The following is a 21706-nucleotide window of genomic DNA, read 5'->3' as shown; positions in this document are numbered from 1 at the left end:
GAAACCACTTCCCTAAGTTAACATTAGATCACTTGGGCCCAGCTTTTCTGGTAAATACCTCAGAAGGTTACATTGGCCCCAGAGAATATGTTTTCTGAAGAAATTTAAATCCTACTAGCCAAATACATTGCTTAGTCCCCACCGTGAGATACAGGATATAAGCTGAAGTTGTGAAACAACAAATGGATTAGTCAGTTATTTTTCTTTCGAGGCTAAGTAGTTCATGACCTTCTTTCTTGTGTTCTTCAAATATGAGGACACTTTATAATTTTTTTTATCAAGGTTGGAATACATTTTTATCAGTGCAGGCTGTTGCATTTATCTGTATTACTCAGGCAGGTGCGTGGCACATGTTCCTTCCAGCATCGTGTGTGTTCTGTGGATGTAACACCATGTTCTTTGAAGGTCATGACTGATTTTCCAGACCTTTAGAATTGAGATAAGTAATAAATTTGTAGCTCTGAGTTTCTCTCAGGTATTTTCTGGATACCTTTATATTTTAACAGAGAAATGGACTATTTATAGAGTTAACCTCATCACAATATCTCTTAAAACAACTGAATAAATTTTTCACAATTTATGGGTAAATATGTCCTTAAAGAAATTATTGCTTAGCTCAGAAGTAGACTGAGAGGGCACGTAAGCAGGCTGCAGAGGCTGGGCTTAGGAGCTTGAAAGGGGCTGGGAGTTGAAGTGGTCAACTCTGGGCAGATCTCTTGGAGTGAAGTAGGCTCCCCCACCAGTGGCCCTTCCTTTCTGCACCTCCCATCCCACCTTGACTGAAAATCTGCTGATACTAAGAATACTTTTAAGCTTGAAAATGCCACTTAAATATGGTAGCATCTTGAATCAAACTGTAAATATAGAGGGAAGGGCATTGAATAGCAGTAATAATAACAGCCCCGTTTGCCGAATGTTTATAAAGTTAATAGAGATCAGCAAGCCCAGTCTGTTAGACTTCAGCACTGGGATGCAAGGTCTTTCCTCCTGGTGGAGAGTGGTGTAAATTATTGAAGGTCATTGGAGGCAGAGAAGAGGGCAAAGAGGGGGCACAGTGAACCTGGAATAGTGGTTTCTTATCTTCGTCTGGGGGTAGGACAGGGAGAGGACAGCAGGGAATGAAGCGAGGCACAGCTTTTTAATAAACATGGATCTGGATCATTACCCCTGCCCCCTGCCATGCCAAGGGTGTGAGTCCAGTGGTATGTTGCAGCTGGTCCTTACTGGCTCATGACTATTAAATTTTTAAGAACTACATGAGCTGTTTGTTAAATGCGGCCATTATTAAAAATTAAATTATTTTAATTGCAAGTAAATAGACAAGTTCTTGAAAAGAGGGATAACAAATGCTCAAAACTCATCATTTCCTAATAATTTTACTACATTGTGCTTTCGAGGTTATTTATGCCTGTTGTCTTCCCAGCTCCGTATTCAGTGATATCATGTTGGCAGCTTGAAGTCAGCCATCATGGGAATATTTGCACCATGGAAATCAACAAATGCAACAGATCAGGACCTTTTCTCCCCAGAGAGCCAGTTGTTAACCATTTACCAGCACATCAGTGGATGTTATGATTTATGTGCCAACCAGTGGGAAGGAGGGATGTGGTTGGTATTTATCCAAGTGAAATCAAGTCTGTCATCTCTAGGTTACATATCTTCATCTTAGACTGTGCTGCCTACCTGGACTGAGGTTAAAAAAAACAAAACGAAGGCATAATGACATTTCAAGTTCCTTCCTCTCAGTTTCCATTGCGTACACATGTGCCTGATGGCAATTAAAGCTATTATCTCAGTGAATTGTGGTAGTTTACATTTCTATTTATCTGTGTATACCCAGTGCATAGTATATAATCAGTCCTTAATAATTCATAAATAAATGATGTATAAGCCCTTCTCCCAGAATCTAAACATATCATTGATCAGCTATAGCACTTTAACAAATTTCTGCCCCTCTCCTTAAATATTGGAAACAAGTTATCAGTTTTTGTTGTTTTTGTTGCTGTTTATTACCGAGAAAAGTCTTGTTCCCGTCATCTTCTTTATTTTTTTCACTTATTCTTTCTCCTTCTCAACCTAAGGCCTGCATCCTTCCAGATTACAGTGACTTTTTTGACTATGTAAAGTTTTAGAGCATGGAACTAAATATAATTCAGTCTAGCAGATTTCTACTCCATAAATGATTGCTCTTTTGCAGGGCCCATCAAAATAGTTTGGAGACTTAGTCAGAATTGTCGTAATAAATGTAGTGTGTCAGATTCGAAAAACTATTTGGAGAGTGGGATCTCTATTAAGTTATACAGACCACCTGTATGAGAGGTAACTGAAGAATGAATTCAGTGGAGCATGCCGTACTTGGACAACAAAACGACTTACTAGAACTGAGCTAACTGAAGCTGGCAGAGCTCTGAGGGCTGCCTTGATTGGGAGCCCTGGATAAGAAGTTAAGTGGAGTATGCCTGACAGACACTCTGTACTACACCAAATACTGCATAGGTGGGGGTTTGGATGGCTGCTAGGTGACCATTGCATTCTCTTTTGGTTCCCTTCTGAGAAGGAAAAATTGATAAGACAGAAAGAGGGATGGGGCAAAAACAGTCCAAAAAAGAAAGGATAAAGTTCTTAGACTGTCTTCACACCATAAGAAACACTTACTGAAAAGCTTGGATTAGGTCTGGCAATGAAAATAAGCACAGGACTCTTGGAGTATGTTCTTGGCTGTTACCACTACCTTTGACTCTGAGCAAGTCAGCTGACTTATCCACCTGTAAAATAATATTCCCTCTGACATTAATACTTACCTCATGAGGTTATCTAAAGGAGAATGTTGGTAATAATATCTTGTGTTTACATCATTCCTTTCACAAAGAGCTCAAATCATTTTTTATATATTGAGAATGAAGCTTCTTGTGAGAAATAAATGTAAGTATTAATTTTTTAGAGATGAACTTAAGTCATAAGAGTCTGAATTTAATGCATTGCAGGATGACGTACGGTACATAGTGATCCAGTGGTCAAATGAATTTCTATTCCACTAAAAGTTCCGTCTTTCCTCCTTCTTTTGTGAATTGAGAAAATACGGTGAGTCCATTTACATGGCTGGGAGATTCCATATATTTGATCAGAGTGGTCTCTTGGGACTTACCCAGAGCTTGAAGAGCAGTCAAAACATGTTTGATAACACTCTTGGACCTTGGTTGTGGCAGAAAGACACCTGGGAAATCTTAGCCCTGGACTACACAATGCCACTAAAGGGTTCCAGAGATAGAAGATGATAATATGGGAGTATTTTCTCTGTTCATTTCAGCTCAATTCAACCATTGTTTCTTGAGTGCCCATTTCATGATTTTGAGAAGTATAGAGAATGAAAGAGGCACAGCATGCTCGAGAAAGTTAAATGGGCATTAACAAGGAGAGGGGAATGAGATTTACAAGTGGATATATGCAGCCATACTGGGGAGAGTTAGAAAAGCATCACAGTATTTCAGGTGTTTGAATAGGGGAAAGATTGCATTTAGCTGAGTAATCCCAAACATTTATCACCTATGTGCCAGTCATGTTCATTGGAGAGACATAATTCCTGCCCTGGAGATCCAGTGGGGAAGACGTGCAAATACATAGTTTTAGCACATCGTAGCCAATGCAGTGATCAAAGGCACTTAGCCCAGTTTGGGAATTCAGAGAAGGCTCCCTGGAGGGCAAGACTTCTCTTAAAGTCTTAAAATTGAAAAGAACATGGAAAGGGAATTCTAGGCTGGAAGATAGGCATGTCCAAAGGCCCCCAGTATTTAGTCTTCTTTCAGTAGACAATGGCAGACTGCTGCCAGAAAATTTGGTATTATTATGGTCTAAAGGTTAATTGGAGGTGGTAATGAGAAACAAGGCTAAAGATAAAGGGCCTACCTTGCTGTCTTATTTACTACTGAATACTAGTATGAAGTGTGGGTCATCAATAAATATTTTTTTAAAAACTGAATGAATGATACGTTAGGTTTAAGTCCCTGTGGGCTATCCAAGTAAATAAATGTGGCAGGCATTGGAAGAGAATCTGGACTAGAAATACATATTTGAAGTCACCCCTTATCAATGATATTTAAAATCAAGAGCTAATGAAATTGTACAAGTAGAGTACGTAGAATGAGCAGAGTACCACTGGAGAAGCCTTGAGGAATACAAACATTCAAGGGCAAACAAAAGAAGAGGAACCCATGAGGGAGACTGGAAAGAAAAAGCAGAGAAAACAGAGATTTGATCCTTGTCCATTGGGATGGCATTATGGAGTTCGTTGGTGGGCTCATGAAAGAAGTTTTCAGTGCAATGGCCAGGGCAGAAGTCAGATTGTGGTTTGCTGTAAGGTAAATGGGAAGGGTCAGAAAGTTGAGATACTGAGCACAGACCTCTCTTTCAAATCCCTTGGATTAGAAGAGAAGGAAGGGGACAGTTCCTAGAGGACAACCCAGGTTCAAGAAGAGGAAAATATTAACGTATTAAGCCCAAAGTTAAGTTGGCTTCTGGGCTTAGGGGAAAAAGCAAATAGGCAGTGAGAGGTTGAATATTTAGGGAAGAGGGGGGATAATTGATAGAACAAGATCCTCAGAGAGATGAAAGAAGATTGGGGCCATATGTGGAGAGCAGAGCCTTGAACCAGAGTAGGGATGCATCATCTTCTGAACAGGAAGAAAGAGTGTAAGAATTTGTCCAGAGATAGCTAGGAAGGGGAGGACGCTGAGATAATGTAGGTGTAATTGTCTCATTGAAGTAGAAGATGAGGTCATCTGCTGAGAGAGATGTGGCTTTGGTTGGAGTCTTGAGCATAATGACAGTTTTGAAATGTTGCTGAGTAAAATAAAGGCAAGCTAAGCAAGGATGAGTGAGAGATTATGCAGAGATTGAGGGCTGCAGATTTATAGTGGCATCAGCCTGAAAGCTGATTTTCTCCAACTGTGTTTAAACAGCTGGGTCATGAAATATAGAAAGTATATTTTTGAGTTGATCCTGTACTGAGGTTTTGTTAAACAAGTGAAGCAAAAGGACAGAGGTCCAATGTAGTTGAAGCTATTGGTGAGAGAGTGTTAGGGTGATATGAATCATGGTATACCAGCTGGGTAAAGCAGTGAGACCAGGAGAGGGGTCAAGAAACTATGGTTCTCTTGGGACTAAAGAAGAGAGATAGTTAAAGCACAGGCAGGAGAGGACTGGAAATATCGGAGATTGTCATCATCTTTGGATATGGGATGGGAAGCAGCACCACTTGATGATTTATTCCAGGGTATGACCTTGATGTGGGTGACCCTGGAGGTGAAGAAGGTGAAGAGTTGGATAGGTTGACAAGATGGATACTGAAATCATCTAGGATGGTGATAGGACAAGGGTTGTGTTAAAAATTGTACCCAAGTGGCCTAGTCTTGTTTTAAAGGAACCTGGAGATTAGTAAGAAGACATCAGTGAGAAAAGACCGTTGGGTGATATAAACCTCAACGAATGGTTTAGAAATATCTATGAGAAGAAACAATAACACTTTTTGGGTATGTACTATTCATTAGGCATTGTTTTAAATGTTTGGTTGAACCATATGCACTTGCTGATATTTGAGCATTTTGACCTATAAAAATGGTAATTTTATACTGTTCAACCTCATACTGTATATGTATTAATTCATTCATTCTCACAGCCACCTTCTGAAGTAGATTACCATTTAGCAGCTAAACACATTTAGCAGAACCACAGGAATAATAAGTAACTTGCCCAAGGTCATCTAATAAGTAGTAGAGTCTAGTTTCGGACCTTGGCAGTCTAGCCCCAGAGCTTGCAGTCTATCTCTGAGTAGGGAATGCCCACTGTTCCCCCACTGCCCTTTAAGCCTTAACAGTGTGTGAGATGTATGAGACTGAAGTCCTCTCAGGTGTATAATAAACTGAGATAAATGCCATAAAGGAAACAAACATGGTTTTCTGGTCATTCACAAAGTCTCGTACCAGCATGCTCTGTGCTTCCCCACCCTTTCTATTGTGTTCTCCTTCACTCTCAGGCTTCTTAATGGCAGAATACTTTCTCTATCTCCTTGCCTAACTGAAACCTAATGGTTTCCTTATAGGAGTTTACTAGTAGACAAGTGAGGAAGGGAATTCTAGACATTTTATGTATAGGGTCACTAGAGTTTGAGAAAGAGCAGTGAACACAGTTCATTCAGGAAATGACAAGACATTCTGTATATGGGACATCAGTCAGGATAGTGGGAGAGGTAGACTTTGTAAGAGAGACTGATAGAGGTTAAGCCAGAAGCTGGGGTGGGTCTTGAAGGACTTTTTACCATTTTGAAGAACTTAAACATTATCCTCCATGTTGTAGCCAACCATTGGAAAGATTTTAAGCAGCAAAATGCCATGAACAAATTATACAGGTGACCCTTGAACAACATGGTTTGAACTGCACCAGTCCACTTATTCATGGATTTTTTTTTTCGAGTAGTAAATGCTACAGTACTACATGATCTGCAGTTGGTTGAATCCACAGTCGTAGAAATGTGGACATGGAGGAAATGCAAATATGAAGGGCTGACTATCAGTTAAATGCAAATTTTCAACTATGGGGAGGGTCAGTTCCCCTAACCCCCATGTTGTTCAAGGGTCAACTGTAGATAAATGTAAGGATGCAATTTAAGGGCGGGGGGAGGCTAGAGGCAGGAAGATGAGTTAGGAAGCTGCTACAATTATCCATGTGAAGGAATAGGGCTTGGCAATGGTCCTAGCTATGTGACTGAAGAGGAAGGGTGTATTCACAAGATATTTAATGGCAAGAATTGGCAGATTTTGGTGTCTAAGAGAGTATGAGTTGCTGAAATCAGCAACTAAGATCACCATGCAAGAAAAGAAGTCGCTTTATAAGGAATCCTCTTTTTCTGTATGTTGAGTACGAGATGTCTCTAGAATCCAGGTAGAAATACAGGTCTGGGAGTCAGGAACCAGGTCTCACAGAAGATGCAGATGAAAATATGTTATCATCCCCTGATCTCTCTGAGACTCACTTCCAAAATTGCCACTTCCCCCCTCAGTATCTATCCTGTGGCCACTTCTTGATCTAAGTCAGTACCAGCGTGTGGGGACAGGAACCTGAGTAGGCTGTAGCTTTGGGCTAGGTGCCTTCACCAGGGCCTTATCTGTGGAATCATTGAAAGGTCTGGGGCAGGGTCTAGGGCACCCAGTAACTCTCCAACTGCTGAGAGCAGCCCTCTCCCTGCAGCATCCTCCCCATAAGAGAGGGTAGAGTAGCTTCCTAGTGTCCACTGAAAGAAAAACATACAACATGAAAGTTGTGAGTTTAAGTTTTATTCAGGTTCTTCCTGAGGACTGTAGCCTGGGAAACAGCCTCTCAGATAGCTCTAAGGAACTCCTCCCAAAAAGTAGGGGAGGAGACAGATTACTGCTAATCACAAAGAACAGATATCTGAAGTTAATGATTTTAGTACTTTTCTGTGTACTTTTCTATGGGAAGATGCAAGAATCTTGGGTCATTGAAATTCCTCTTGAGATATGCATCTTAACTATCTAAGGGCCTTTTACCATAGCACAGAATGCCTCAATCTGTTTTTTTCCAACCTGAATTTCCCTCAGGGCGCAGTGGTTGAGATTCAACCCTTCATATATCTGGATGACGAGCAACACTGTTCCCTTTTTTACACTAGCATGAATGAATGAATGAATAATCACATTGGGGTCACTGAATTTTGGTCATCCTAAAAAGCCACCTGTATACTCTTTTGGTAGGTCTTGTACAAGTTTAATTATGTAGACCTAGTTCCTAGCCTAGGTGTATGTCGACTAGATGGAAACTGTGAATTAGGCATATAACTAGCACACCAACAAGGAGTATAGTGGACAAATGGGTAAAATGGTAAAATATAGATAATACAGTCCAGCTAAGCAGTAAGTGAATCAGTGCAAATGTTATTAATGAGAAGGGACCTGGTTCTGACAGGAACAGGATAATATTGCACAGACATAATAAGCATCGATGAATATGCAAAGCATGGGAAAAGATGTCATTCAGACAAGTCTTTTAATTACCTTAAAAAATGTGGTAAGGAATAAGAAGACAACCAGTCTTAGCTTTCCCTGAGGTTGAAATAAACTTGACCCAATGGAGTTCCCTAGTCCTGTTCATTTGCTGAGTTGACTTATATTCCAGAGATTTGCATGTGGAAAACTAATGCCAAGGCAGGATTACCAGACTGTAAATTCATCAGGAAGCCTGATGATATCATAAACTGTGAGAAGCCAATGTCCTGCAGCAGCATCAGAAACGTCCCAGTTTGATTTAGCACTGGTAATCCATTTTATTCCTCTCCATTACTATGACAGTAATAACAGATTGGAGACACAACCCCATTTTCTGCCTCTAGTGCTGTCTGCTGCTGGGCACAGCGGCTCCCAGTCATTCTTTCCAGTGTAAATAATGGTTCAGGTTTCCAGGGCAGTCGCGAGTCGTTTCTGTGCTAGTGAAATGAGCCCATGTCACCACCCTGTTGGGGAAGATTGAAGGTATGGGTGAAGCCAAGGAAATCCATAAGAAAGCCAGAGCTGCACCCCCCCCCCCCGCCAAGAGGCATTTTTTGCTCTGGAGGACATTTAGATATTAATGTTAATTATGTGAATTTTCTTGAGTGTGGGGCAAGAAAATTCTATCGCTTGTATCTGTCTGATGCAGGCCTTTTACTCTGGAACTTACTATTTCATGTTAGATGTAAATAAAGAACTCCTTTGTAGTGAGAGGGTATGTTACAAGGCAGTAAACACTTCAGCAAAGAGCATCTTTTGATCTTCATGCCTTTGGCAATAAAAGCTGAGAGCCAGAAACAGACCAAAGAATTTGGGGCAGAGACCACTAAACGCTTCCCTTTTATCTATTCACAAAATTAGGTGCAGAACTAAAGGAGTAGTGGATGGAATGACAATTATTAAGAAAGTTGAAGGGCAAAATGAGGCCACCCGAAAGATAAAGCTGAAGTTTGGATTTTGAGATCTGTGTTAGAACTCAATGAATTTCATGAGAATTTAGGAGCATTATGTAGACACAGCATAAAGGAAAGAAATAAAAATGTTCTATCTCTCTCTTCCTGTGGTCTCTATAGGAATTAGTGGGTGTGTTAATAAATTTTAAATACTCGTTTGAGAACTCCTTTTTAATAAGAGGTCAGTGGGTAGACACTCATTTTTATGTGTGTGCAAAGTTATACATTTCAAAAACTGGTCTGCTTTAATGCCTTAATTCTGCAAATCCCATTTCAATATGCTTACTAATTCAGTCTCCTTCTAAATATTAAACCATAATATATTCATAAAAACAAATCTAAAATATATAAGTACAAATACATATGTAAATTCTTCTTTTTTGTCTTGCTTATTTTGACATTTTAAACTGTATTGCCAGGTCTTGGTAGACATCTAATATCTGCTTTATTATATGGGACTTATCAGAATCTCCTCTCAGGCCTTATAGAATTCATACTCGCATCCTGTAGGTAACTAATAGACTGAAAAGCAAAACCTCACCATGGTAAGGGAGATAATGAACACACTACACACTTGATGAGAGATGAATGAACTTATACTTAAACCTCTTTCTAAATACACATCTTTCCCAGTTTTGGTAGCAGTGAGGGAGACAGAGATTTGGGATGCAGGTATCCTGTCCGACGTTCAATACCTCTTTTCCTAGGCCTGGGGTGGAGGTAGGGAGCAGATTAGCTCAAAATTTAGCTCTCCTTGACTGATGATGTTAGCTGGCTGAATTGCTCTGTGACAAAAGGAATCTGAAAACGTACTATATTCCTCCCAAGCTTTAAGACCAAGAAGGTTCTGTGAATATTTTTCAGAGACAGACTGGGGAACTGTGCTCCATCTTAATGGCCTTTTAATTTGAAAGTTAAACTCAGTCCTTCTAATTGCTTGTAGGTATTGGACAATATGAATATTTCCATTGGATAATATGGAGAGGACAATTAATCACTGAAGGACTTGTCGTTTTTATCTTAGCTGAATCAGGTGCCAGTATATACAGTTTGCACTTTCAAGCTCAGGTTGATTTATTATGGTGTGGACCTGCAGTTTTTAGAGGGCTTTATTAAACTGAATTTTTTTGGTAACTTTAGTAAAGTCCATTTTTTTACCTTGTTGACTTTAAAGTTATCACTGTCAGGTCAAACAAGTTAGAAACAAGAATAAAACCCCAAATTTGGAGGAAAGAGCCTATTATTTTATGACATATAATAAAAATTCATTCAATTTTATTCAACAAAAGATCACAATTTAGCCCCTCAGGAAGCAAGACGAAGTAATGAGCGCATGAAGTGAGCTTCAAGGAAATGGACAACGAACATTTCAGGGTTCTCTTTCCCACCTCTGGGTGTGGGGCTCTGGTGCCTGCCACACCTAGGTGGATTTAGCATTGCCACTTCCTAACTCTGTAACATGGGCGTGTTGTTGGACTTTTTTGAATTTGCAAAACCAGAAAATGGTAGCACACTCACAGCTTTGTTAAGATGAGTTCATGAGATAAGAACAATAATCAGTAATTACAATTAATATTATTGAGTGTCTGCTAATACTCCAAGGACTGTGCTGGACATTTAAGATGAAGCCAGTGAAGCCCCTTTCACATAGCAGGGACTCAACTTCTGCTCTACTCAACCACTACTCAACTTCTCTTCTACTTCTGCTCTTCCCCACCCCAAGTTTACCAGATTCCCTAGGCAAAAGGGACTTTGTTTATTTGTTCATGTATTCTCCCTTCATTTGCGCATCTATTCAACAAATACATAATGAATTCCGTCTAGTTCCAGGAACTATTCTAAGTGCTGGAGATACAGCAATGAGTGACCAAGAGAAACAAAGTCCCTACTGTTGAACATTCTAGCACAGGAGACTGACAATGAACAGGCAAATATATTTAAAATGTTATATGTCATGTAGTAATAAGCGCTATGAAAAAAAAATAGAGTAAGCAGATTAGAAAGTGATTGCAATACCAGGAGGCATGGAGGAGGAAGAAAGTTCTATTTTGAATAGTATAATCTAGGGAAAGAGACATTTCAGCAATCTTGAGTATCAGAGTCATTCCAAAAGTAACATTCTTGCCCAGATGTGGAAGTCAAATATGCAGTGAGTTGTAGAAAGAAAGGTTAGAAAAATCAACAGCATACATTAATGCATATTTTCTTTGGGCTAGTATGCAAAAAGTAATACAGTGTCTCTTTTAATAAGTATAAAGCACTTAGAAAGTAGAACATAGTGAGGCTATATAAGTTTGTGCTGTTGTTAGTCTATTTGAGGAGAGTAAAAAGATACTGTGACCTACATACACTACTCATTTCTGCTTATAACTAAACAACAATCATACAGAAATCATACATATAGAATAGAATTGGATGGTAATGTGGTGTTGTCTGTTTATTGAATGTTTTAGGTAAATTATTAAGCCATGTCCAAGACAAATATACAGACACCATGAACTTGGGAAAAGTAACTCCTCAAGGGAACTGCAGCCAGATTACTAGTAGGACCCTTGCTGGACCTAAGCTTGCCTCCGAGAACAGTCTTAGCCTAGTGATTTTCTTTCAGCACTTTAAAGATGTCACTTGATTGTCTTCTGGCTTGCATAGTTTGTGGCAAGAAGTTTGGTACAATCCTTATGTTTGTTCCTCTCCATATATAGTCTTTTCTTTTTCTGGCTTCCTTCAAGATCTCTTCTTTATTTTTAATTTTCAGTAGTTTGAATATATGATTTTGTAATTGTTCTTGTTTATCCTACTCAGGGTTCTCTGGGTTTCTTGGACCTGTTGTTTTATGTCTTTAATTATTTGGAGGAAAAATCTGACCATTTTCTTCTGTCTTGTTCTCTCCTGTTCAGAAATTTTCTCTGGTTTCCCACCCTTCCCCCATCTTTCTCATGAGCACCTGGTGGAGAGTGGGTTTGAACGCCCATGTGATTGCAGCTCCCAAGAGTCCTGTACTCTCACTCTAGCCTATACTTGTCCTTTAGCAATTTCTTAAATATTTAGCTGACTTCTTAACTGCTTATAGTGCCTGGTGGGTGTCTCTTGCTCTGTGTTCTGCCACAAGTGAGCCAGTCTGCAGGTTCCAAATTGCCTTGGAGGAACCTGCCCCTTCTTGGATTTCAGGCTGGCTGTTTACCCTGTTACCTGAGCTCTCTGGACTCAAGTAAAGTTATGTTTTTATGTTTTATTCTACTTTTTCTTCTTTTTAGGGTGAGTGTGACATACTTTTCAGCTGTCTGTATGCTAGGTGGAATTAGAATCCTAGTCCAGTGGTTTTTAAATTATTCTACAGATATGCTTCCGGAGTTCCACAAACATGTGATTCAAATTTTATTTTATAAATATTTTAACTGTCTAAAAATTGTAATAAAATAAATTACACTAAAATGTCTTATATACCAAAGTCACATTGGAGAACTATCAACTTAAATAACTATGTTGCTCTGTTAACTTTTTTTTTTTTTCAGACCTCATGAAATCTTCTGCCACCACTTCACACTATCTTTGAACGTCTGGTACCCATGGCATTGATTAGGGAGGGTGTGGCTTTGCATATCCAAATTCAGCCCTGTTCCTGTCTACACATGTAAAATTGCAAAAGCAGGGCTAACTATTGCAGGCACATATACACAGTAGTCAGTTAAATGCCAGGCAGTATCAATGACACCTGTCTTCACTGTACACCACTTAGTAATGCAGGAACAAGTGAATGGCTAGCATGGTGTGTCATGACTTTATGTTATTAGCCCATATTGTTCTTTTCTTGATTTATTATAAGGAGTGTAAGCAGTTTTTAAATATTTCTAATAATTCTACTTGGAAAAAAATTGTTGCTATTCCTGTTTCAAGCCCTTGGATCAATTTCATTGAAGGCTTAAAAAAAAAAAAAAACCTTTGAAACTACTTAAATCAAACTTTTCTTGACACTGTGCAACAAAAATGAAATACAGAAATAAGTAAGATGGAGGTTTAGGATAATTGAAGTATGTAACTATCATCTTACAAATTATAAATTTTTATACCAAAACAGCCTCATTATGAACACAATTAACTTAAAACTACATCATACATTTAAATGTATGAGATAGTTTTTTAAGTCAGAACTGCTTTTGTCTGTTTATTTATTGGAGTTCTGCATAATATTTGGTTTTCAAGAAATAATTCCACTGCCAAAATATGCCTGCCCCCAAAAATAAATTTAATTTTCACTGATTTAATGGAAAGAATAATAATATTTATTAGCAAACCCTTAAATAGAACTTATAATGAGTCACATACTTTTCTAAGCATTTTACATATATATTATTTAATTTAATCCTTATATTAATCCTATGGAGTAAGTACTGTTATCACCCCTATTAATCAGATGAGGGAAACAGACACATGGTATATGTGAGATAACACAGTTAATAAAAGCAAACCCAGGATTCAAACCCAGGCAGACTAGTTTCAGCGTTCCAGTGTGGGATTCAAACCTTGAACCATGAACTGCACTGGTAGTTAGAATGTTAGAGTGAAAGTCTGAATTCATTGTGAAATTTTATTTCTTTTCCTATAGGATGTATGTCTCTCTGTGTGTGTCTCTCGATCTCTCTCTTTTTTTCTAGCTATGCTTCCATTTTTCCACTTGTAAATGAATTGATAATTGTGTTTATTACCTTTTAGGATGCAATGAGACTTAATACATTAAATATTTTAAAAAGTGCTTTAGGGGTTGGAAAGTAAAGGCCAAATGACTGTAACATAATTGTTGGAAGCAGGGTTGTTTTGGTCTGTTCCTATTTTTTTTTCTGAGTAAGTTTAAGGTATTGTATGTATCAACAGTCTGATTCATTTCACTACCTCCACTTGCTACTGTGGACATTTCCATTCATTCTTCATTGAACATATTCTCACTGAACACTCACTAGTTGCCAGAGGCACTGAGCAGCAAGGCCTGGAAAATTAAGTAGCTTAAGACATGTTCCCTTACTAGTAGGCATTCCCTGCCCAGGTCACAGGTCTTGGTGCTCACAGTTGAGGCACTGGGTGTGCTTATTAAGTGATAGTCAAAATCTTTGCTGTAGAAGAAAAGTCCCTAAGGAATAGTATTTAATTTGAAGGGTTATAGTTTTGGGGTTGGGCTTTTTTAAATGGAAAAATAATATTTCCAGGATGAAGAAATTAAGGAAAGTGCTTTTTTTTAAAGTAAATTAGCATTTCAGTAAAGCCAAGTCATTGAGAATCATATTAAATTAAACTGTGGATGACTGGGACTTGAAAGGACTTTAAAATTATTCTCTTTTGAAATATGCCTATCGGTTTTATTTTTGCTAACCATGGTAGAATGGAAAGGAGAGGAAGCCACATTGCATCTCATAATGTCAGGTATTCCTTTGTAGCTCTAGACATCTTCATTCTGAATGTCAGCTGGTGGTTTATCCTTGATATAAAACATCACAAAGTAGTCAAAAATGGACACTTTTGTAGAAAGCTATATTTTGCATAAAGCACATTTGAAATCTTCCCATTTTAGGAGACTGGGCTTGTAAGCTTGAAGTTCATAAGGTTTAGATGGTAATAATAAAAATAAATATATACTTAGAAAAATCATTTCTTTCAAAAGATTGGCCCTTATTATTTGGTATATACAGCATAAATTAAAGATACTCTACACATTTTTGAGAAACTTCATTCATAATTTGACAATTTCTTTCTGCTGTAAAACATGCCTCTTTGTTGGCTCACATTTTCCATAGGAAAATTTTGCTGAAATTTTTTCCCAAATGATGATAAAGAAACCTAGCTACATTGTGAAACCTTGTTAAATGAATGAAAAAATTGAGTATTTTTATGATAGTGTGATTTGTTACTGTAGAGCAGTTCAGTTACTTGTGCTAAATACTAAAACCTCAGTTAGTTTTAGATAAGAGCAGTGTATATAGCATCTGTTACTTCTAGTGGGCTTCTCCTGAAAGTCATTTCTAATTAAATGTCTGGCTTACGAGCACTAATGAAAGTTATTCTGATGAGGTTTCATATGAGGTAGGGACCAACAGAAGTTGCCATGATGATGACGACCTGAATCCAGGGAAGCCAGAGATTGGACCTCTTGAGTTGAGATTAAATGTTTACCAAAAGCTCCACACCAACCAACCCCAGTCAACAAATGTCAAGAGAGCTAGTTAAATGTTGAGATTTGCTGCTGTTTCTTGTTTTCTGGATAGAGAGAACAGCATGGGCACTGGCATGGAGGGATGAAGCAACCTGGCATGAACTGTACACGGTTTCATTATAAGGAGCATAGGGCTAGATGAGCAGTAGGCAGCATAGCATGCAAAGAAGGTATGTCACACAATGCAGCTGACCATCCCAGAGACAATGGGAAGCCAGGGAAGAGATTTAAACCAGAAAATAACATTAATGGCTTCACATTTTAGAAAAGTCATTCTAGCATCTAAGTGGAGGACAACTTAGAGGGTAGAGAGAGCCAAGGCAGGGGAAGCAAATTAAAGGTATATTCCAGTGGTTCAGCATGATATGATGAGAGCCTATAGGCAGTAGAAGTGGAGTCAGAGAGGACGTAGATGGATCAAATATGAGAGATGCTAAGTAAGATAGTAAATATACCTAAATAATTTGTTTTCATGGGATTTTGCCTTTAAAAGGAATAAAATTCTTTTTTGGTGTTTCCATGAAATACATTTCAACAACCAAAAAAAATAGTTGATTTTAGCATAGAGGCCCTAAAATGTATGTCACAAATGGTATAGTTTAACTAAGCTCATTTAACTTCCACATTTTATCAGAAAAATAATAGAATGAAATCTTTTGAATGGAGCATGAGACTGCTGAGATCAGAACTGTTGGGTGGGTTTCTTTATGGAACAGTTAACTTACTTTGTTTGATGGCCTAATCCTAGCCAGTCATTTACAAATGTGGATGGAATAAGAGGAATCCATTACCATTGCTAGAAAGCCAGTTCAAAGCACATAATATGCATATATACATTATTAACCTAAAAGAAAAAACTGCAAGAAAAATGGAAATAGGCCAAATTTTCCATGTGCAAATTATGTCAGCTGGTCCTCTTTAAAATTAATATTCCGTTTTGAAGCCGCTCATAATTCCACCTGCAGCCATCCTTTACATGAAATAAGAAATAGACATTTTAAAAGAAAACACTTTTTTAGGCCCTACCTCTGGAAAATATTAGAAATAAATTCTTAATAGTAAAGCATTTAGAATTTGCATACTCAGGATAGAATCTAAATATGAAATGCTCTCTTCAGTAATTCCCTCTACCAACCAAATTCATCAGAATGGAAAGACTCTAAAGATGTTACATCATGTTCACTTTTCTAATAGGATAATTTCTTTGTGGGAACTAAAGTTCAAGGTGATGAGCCAGCATTAGAGTCTAGATGTTCATAAGTAGAAATGGTTTATTTTTCTCTTTCTGTTTTTTGTTTTGTTTTGTTTTGTTTGTTAGTTCAGTCTCATGAAAAGCAAGAGAAAATTCTTCAGAAAATTCCACTTGAAGATGATAATGTTTTAAAAAGGGAAAGATTAAGTCTGTCATTGTGTGTATTAAAACATCACCTATATACGTCAATACAAAACTCATTAATTAAAATATTGTTACCTTTTTATTCTTGCAGCCAACATTTATGGAATAATGATGATATCCATAGCGCTGGTCTAGTGCTATGGGAACATAAAGGTGAATGGGACGTGGTTCCTGCCAGCCCTGAAAGAGGGCACAATTTAGTTGGGAGACAGGCTCACAGATAGCTATTATATAAGGTTAAATTTGTCTAGAGGCTGAAAAAAAAGAAATACAGAGTACTGTAAATGGTGAAATAGTAAACTCATTTGTGGTTGAGGGAAACCAGAACGTTATCTTGAAGAACTTGGCATTGAAGTTGAACCTGAAGGGATGGAAGGATGGGAAGGAAGTATTAAAGCAGCATTGGAGGAAAGGGAATTCTGAGCAAAGATTACTTAGAAATTGGAAAGCAGAGAATATGTCTTGGAAATGATGAGAAGCCTACTTCAGATAAAGCAGTAAGGATAATAAACTGAGACTTACAGTACCTCATAGCTGTCTTTGGAAGCCTTTGGAATTTATTGGACACTCAGAGCAAGTTTAACTAAACGGTTAAGAGTCTAGGAGCTAGAGACAAATTGCCTGAGTTTGAGACCTGGGTCTACTAAATATTAGCTGCAGACAAGTTACTTAACCTCTCTGTGTCTCAGCTTGCTCATCCATGATAAGAGATGAAATTCTTACATCAGATATTTTGAAATTCTGAATTTTTCAGAAAGATTATATTGTATAGTAATTAGATGTGTTAGATAACTTCCCCAACAAGGTCTCAGGCAGTGCCTCATAACCAACACATTTGTGTTTTCACAGCAGGCAATATGGGAATTTATAAGTGGAATAAAAATGATACATAGCCTTATATGCATTCAATTCAGGTTTTATCCAAATGAATTTGTTACAAACTAAGGAAAAACTACTGGCTTTCAGTGCTTTTTAGATCTCAAAATTATGGATAAGGGGTTGGGGGCCTGTAGCAGTACCATTCTCTTAAGATTGTTGTAAGACTCAAATAAGACGATGTATTTGTAGGGCTTGACACCCTACCTGGTACTTGGTAAGTGATCATTGTTAGTCTTTCTGCATTACTAGTTACAAGTGACATGGGAGAGTAAGTGACATTTCCAAGGTCTCTAGCTAGGCTAGAGTCAGGCAGCTGAAAGCATTTGACACTGGTGAAGTACATACTATGTTTGCTGGACAGTTGCAACCCTTTCAGCCAAATGAAGCATAATGAAGGCATGAACTTTGGAGAATAGTGAGACCAAAAAGATAGTGGGCTTGCTAAGGAGGTATATAAGGGTAAGGGAGGAGGCAAAAGAGACCCCCAGGTTTGGGAAACAATTGACCTCTCGTGTTTGCATGGGCACCGTGTCGGAGCGCTGTCCCGTGCATTGCTTTGGTGAGCCTCACAAGCACCCTGTGCTGATGTGTGGTGCTTGTAGTTTTTTGACACCTGACCCTAGGCCTTTCACACCTCCTTACATTTAACCATGCTGCCTCTGCTACCCCAACACTAACTCTCCCCCTACCCTCCTGGCCTACTCCTACTTAATCCTTAGGACTAAGCTTGAATGTTACCTCTTCAGTGAAGCCTTCCTTAAATGATTTAGGAAGAGTCAAACCCTCCTTCCTCCATCCAGACTTTTGTGGCACCCTTACCTGTCACAGCATTTGGCACGTTGCCTTAGCTCCTCGTCTGTGTGTTCTGTCTCCCCAGTCATTCCCAGTAGTAATCCCAGCACCCTCAATAGTACGTAACTGTCATTTAAAACAGATTTAATGAATGTTTGAATCCCTACTTTCCAAGTGGAAAAGTCAGAATATTTCAATAACTTGTCCAACATGGTGCAGTTTGGTTGGAATTGGGGTTTAAACCAGGTATGCCTGATTCTAAAGTCCATGTTATTTTCTCATCTTCACCTAAAGGAGGAAAAAATGTGTACAGATGTTTATTTATGCATGTACAGGTGTGAATACTAGTGAAGGTACGTGAGAGGATATTACAAAGCCAAGTATAATGTTTTTTGCATTGTACTTTCTGGACAAATACGCCCTTTTAGTCATTTGTAAATATACATAAATAGAAGTTTATGCTTTGCAATAGTTGTTTTTTCTTTCTTTTTTTGGCCTCTCCACATGGCTTGCAGGATCTTAGTTCCCTGACCAGGGATTGAACCCGTGCCCCCTGCAGTGGAAGCCGGAGTCTTAACCACTGGACCTCCAGGGAAGTCCCTGCATTAGTTGTTAAATAATCCTGTTTCTGTAAATCTAATATGATCATTAGTTTAAAACAATATAAAGAAATGGAAAGAAATTGGTAGAAAACACCCAAGATCCACTACCAGAAATAACCTCCTATAAGATGTTAATGAGCTTCATTCTAGATGGTTCTCCATGCATAAAGACCTATGTTCATAATTTACAGAAGTTGGATATTATGCTATTTCTAGAAATAAAATAGGAAGATTTTTACCTTCAGTACATTTTTATTGGAATCCTGTTCTCTTAACAAACCTCAGACATGCCATGTGTGTTCCCACCTCTGGACCAATTGCTCCCCACTCTGTAGAATGCTGTCCCCCAGAACCACTCAACTAATGTCCTAGACTCCTTCCAGCTTTGCTCAGAGCTGGGCTTTTTGGTGAGGTCTACCTGATCAATCCACCCGTACACTTTCAGTCCTTTCTTAGACTGCTCTTCTCTTCCTTTTTTTTCCACAACACTTACTACCTTCTTACATACAGTATTATTTGCTTGCTTATTATATTATTGTCTGTTTCTCCCACTAGAATATCACCTCCATAGAGGTGGAGGTTTTATCTCTTTTGTTCAGTGACCTATCCCTTATGTCTCTTGTACATGTTGTTCATGATGTACAAAGATGTACATGAAACACCTAGAGTAGTGCCCAATACATAGGCATTCAAATAGATCCTTGTTGAAAGAATGAAAATGTTACAAGAACAAAGAGTTCTGAATACAGCTTTGTAGTTGGTTCATCAAGGCTCCCTCATCTCCTTGTTTAGTAAATTTATGTGAGCTAATAAATTCTTTAGAGAGCTCAGTAAGTAGAGCTGCAAATATCTTCAATTTTTACTGAAAAGACAACTGAATAGCCCCGGCTATTCCTGTATGTTTCTGAATCTGCTACTATTAGGAGATTGCTACATAGAAACTAAAGAGTTTGACTGAGAATATATGAAATATATTTCATATCTGAACATATCCTGCACTAAAATGCCTCATAGATAATCGAGGCTTTTGTTCTGTGGACATTTCATCCTTTCTAGAATCCAGAACACTTTATCAGAATTCAGAGGTGAGTGCTCAGGCCAGTGGTGTTTAAGAGCAATTCATTCTCCATGTTTTATTCTAGTACTAATTGATAATAATTGTCAATTGGAAAGTTGGAAAGTTTCTATTCCTATGAAAACATGTAGAAATTTGGGGTAGTACCCCATAGAAGTATTTTGATATATGTACTTTAGTATATGTTCTTTGTTCTTTTTTTCTTTTTTTAAAAAATTTATTTATTGACTGCATTGGGTCTTCGTTGCTGCGCGTGGGCTTTCTCTAGTTGCGGTGAGTGGGGGCTACTCTTTGTTGCGGTGCGTGGGCTTCTCATTGCGATGGCTTCTCTTGTTGCGGAGCACAGGCTCTAGGCATGCGGGCTTCAGTAGTTGTGGATCACGGGCTTAGTTACTCCGTGGCATGTGGGATCCTCCCGGACGAGGGATTGAACCCATGTCCCCTGCACTAGCAGGCAGATTCTTAACCACTGCGCCACCAGGGAAGTCCCTAGTATATGTTCTTAATGATATTATATGTAAGTACAAATACTACCTTTTCTTTGTTGTACTATCTTTTTTCTTATGCCAGCCATGCTTATTATACATTTTGCATCCACCAATTTAATCTGAAGCCTTGTGTTTATGAGTGAGTGAACATTTTTGTTCAGGTGATTTTTAAAACTATTTTTGAACCATTAAATTGTTTAACCATGGAACTATCCAGACTACCATTCATTTGTATGACTCTGTTAATGCCTTATGTAGTATTTCAGAGAAAGTTCCTTCCTCGTTTTTCAAAAATGTGCTTATAAAATTTGTGATGACAATTGAACAGCCCAACCCTATGAAATGGTAATTTATGCAGCAATAAAAAATAAATAAATCCATGTAATGTTGGCTTGCAGCTGAAGGCAGCTGTGTTAAGCATGTTTTTTAGTCTCTTACATCAAAGTAATACATGCAGTGCTGTATGAGAATGTGTAGGGCAGACGTCTTTGAAGTACCCCCATATTAGCTGAGCTTTTGTACCCACTCTACAAATACGAGGGAATTCATTGTTCTATGTCCATGAGGAATGATAAACACAATAATGAACTTATCAAAAATGCCTTTCAGATGGTTCAGAACCTTTTTACAGCAATTATCTCACTTGCCTTTAGAGCCTTTTGAAAATAATTTCTCAAGGACATTTTTCTCTAACTTCTCTGAATTATTGAAGTAGCCAAGAAAGATTTCTCTAAGTATTGATGTAGAGAAATTGAAGCATCCCATTGTTCACCTAGAATCTCCATTCCCAACTGTTCAAACCAGTATGCTATATGACTCTACAGTAGTTACTGAGAAAGGTAAAATCAGAGGATAAAAGTAAAGGAGAATAGGCCATCTGATGGAATAATTTCAGAACGTAGAACAACTTGCCAAAAGAAGTAAGAACATGGATTTTGTCTGAAGAGGCTGAAGGAAGGCCAAGAGGAGAAAAATCCTATACTACATGATATACATCAGTTACCTAGTAGATTTTCTTTTATTGTTTTGTTTTCTGTGATATGTTAATCAGAATGAAAAAGGGATGTGTGTGTGTGTGTGTGTGTTCAGGTATAAAGCACAGGGTAACATAAAACTGAGTGCTACCAAATGTTCAGGTATGGTATGATTGATCCATATTTCTGGAAGTACATCATATATTGGCTTAAGCAGATTTTTTTTTTTTTTAGTGAAATTGGAATGTGATTGGGAGCCAAAAATGCATTCTTTGAGTGCAATTTTACTAGTAG

At 38.2% G+C, this 21706-nt stretch overlaps 1 protein-coding gene across 2 annotated transcripts in view; it reads left to right on the top strand.

Annotated features, from left to right (window-relative positions):
- The window catches only part of CMSS1 (cms1 ribosomal small subunit homolog), a 392023-nt gene that overhangs the window by 168852 nt on the left and 201465 nt on the right, over positions 1-21706 (top strand). The window lies entirely within an intron of this gene.

This window comes from Mesoplodon mirus (assembly GCF_964341445.2).
Source record: "Mesoplodon mirus genome assembly, chromosome: 6".
Classification (NCBI taxonomy): domain Eukaryota; kingdom Metazoa; phylum Chordata; class Mammalia; order Artiodactyla; family Ziphiidae; genus Mesoplodon; species Mesoplodon mirus.
This window is presented reverse-complemented; position numbering and strand designations above follow the sequence as displayed.